The sequence below is a fragment of the Electrona antarctica genome (genome assembly GCF_951216825.1).
Source record: "Electrona antarctica genome assembly, chromosome: 20".
Taxonomy (NCBI): domain Eukaryota; kingdom Metazoa; phylum Chordata; class Actinopteri; order Myctophiformes; family Myctophidae; genus Electrona; species Electrona antarctica.
In genome coordinates, this window is record NC_136801.1 from 42,902,791 (window position 1) to 42,905,147 (window position 2,357).

A 2,357-nucleotide genomic window follows, 5' to 3' on the forward strand; every position below is an offset into this window, starting at 1 on the left:
TTCAGTCTGTTCAGGGCTGGACAGCAACTCAAGGCCTGGACAGGACAGCAACTCAAGGCCTGGACAGGACAGGACAGCAACTCAAGGCCTGGACAGGACAGGACAGCAACTCAAGGCCTGGACAGGACACCGCAGCAACTCAAGGCCTGGACAGGACACCACAGCAACTCAAGGCCTGGACAGGACACCGCAGCAGATGAGAAGACCACTTGAGAGAGAGAAATTAAATTCATTAGACACCCCCCTCAATTAGAATATTAATTATACATGGCTAGAAGCAGTTCTATATCTCGTTTGCGTCACTCTCTTGTAAGCAGCTGCCATCTGAAAACAGACAGGAGTCTACATAAGTTTAGTTTAACAGTATATTTGAAGTGACAGGACAACCTGATGTGCTACGTCTTGTACCTTGTTTAGTTGGCTTCACAGTCAAGGCCTGGACAGGACACCACAGCAGATGAGAAGACTTGAGAGAAATTAAATTCATTAGACACCCCCCTCAATTAGAATATGAATTATATGTGGCTACCACACCAGTCACTGACACTTAATGACAAGAGGATTTTTTTTTAAATGTTATATATATATATATATATATATACACACACACACATATACACACACACACACATATTTTACAGGTACAAAGAAAGATATGTGTTTAAATGTGTTTATTAATCTTAACCCCCCCCCCATTGAAATAAAAAAAAAGGAACAAACTAATACATCTAAATTATAATTAGCAAAAATGTCAGACCAAAAAAAAGGGGGCATAGATATATACAATTAATTTGATTAGGGGTTGTTATAGAAACAGCAACCAGGCCGTATATATACGTTAACTTAAATTGCAAAGCCATACGTACACTTGTTGCAGATTATAGCTAGCCATCTCTTGGCCACAGCATACACGTGTTAGCTACCCAGCAGCCGAGCAGGCCTAGCCACTCTGGTTATAGCAACTAGCTTGCTATAGCGTGGTGTTAGAATTGGCTATAAACTCATTATATATAGCTCGGGGCATTCCAGAGCTAGCTGGTTGCAGGCCACGCGTATACGTCCAAATGCTAGCCAAACGCACACACCACGCTAACGATATACACACACACCACGCTAACGCCGGTAGCAATGCATGCAATGCACTGCTAGCATGGTTTTGCTAGCAGCTAGGCCGCCATTCCAAATACGGCCGAGGCCCGAGAGTATTCCCATGATGAATACAATTAAGTTTGAACAATATTAGCAAACACACGTGAAACATTTAGATTCAGAACATTGACATTTATAAACGTACATTGGCCTTACCTTAATTTGACTTTGTACAGGGATAAGGATATTAGCGTCTTGCCGTCTTGAGCAGTGCAATTTGCATTGACAAAATAGCTGAGCAGTACGGCCTTCAGCCAATCAGAGTAGGTCACATGTTGCCCCAGCCAATCAGGATTCTGTTCACTATTGTGTACGCGCATCCTATACTCTATGACGCGCATACAAGTTTATATTATTATTAATTATAAGATTCATTATAATTAAAATAATAATACTAATAATACTACTACTAATAATAAAGGCGCTGTTGTTGTTGTTGTTGTTGTTATTATTATTATTATTATAATTACTTTAAAATAATAATACTACTTATACAAAAGCCAGCCCGGCCCACTCAGGTGGGCAGACAGAATTGTAAGGGGGGGCGACTCCGCCGGCGCGGGTGGGGTGTCAAACCCACATTGGGTGGGCAGGACGCACGTTTGGGTGGGCTATGCCCCCCCCTAGAACCGGCCCTGAAATTTGTAGCAAACGTCCATACAACGTCCATACGACGTCAACAAAACGACCAAGGCAGCTGTCGAAATAAATAACGGGATATCGACGTCATTATGGGGTCTGGAAATGACGTGAAATTCCAAGACCTGAATACGACGTGGTACGGACGTCGTATTCAGGTCCCCGACCGACGGACGTCATTTCGACCTGAATAGGACGTCCGTACGACGTCGCATGTTTGCTGGGATACTGCCACTTTGACTCCCATTCTCTATGTAAACCTTGAAACGTAGAGACGCACGCACGCACACACGCACGCACGCACGCACACGCAGACACACCAAGTACAATCATTTGTTACCCGCTCACGGAGGCTGTAAAGTGTTTTTTTGGTGGATTGACTGTGGGCTGAAGAGGAGGAGGAAATGAGCTTTGACCTCTGAAGGACACACAAAGGTGTGTGTGTATGTGTGTGTGTGTGTGTGTGTGTGTGTGTGTGTGTGTGTGTGTGTGTGTGTGTGTGTGTGTGTGTGTGTGTGTGTGTCGCCTTCATCAGGCTATCTTCATGATAAAGATAGCCTGATGAATGT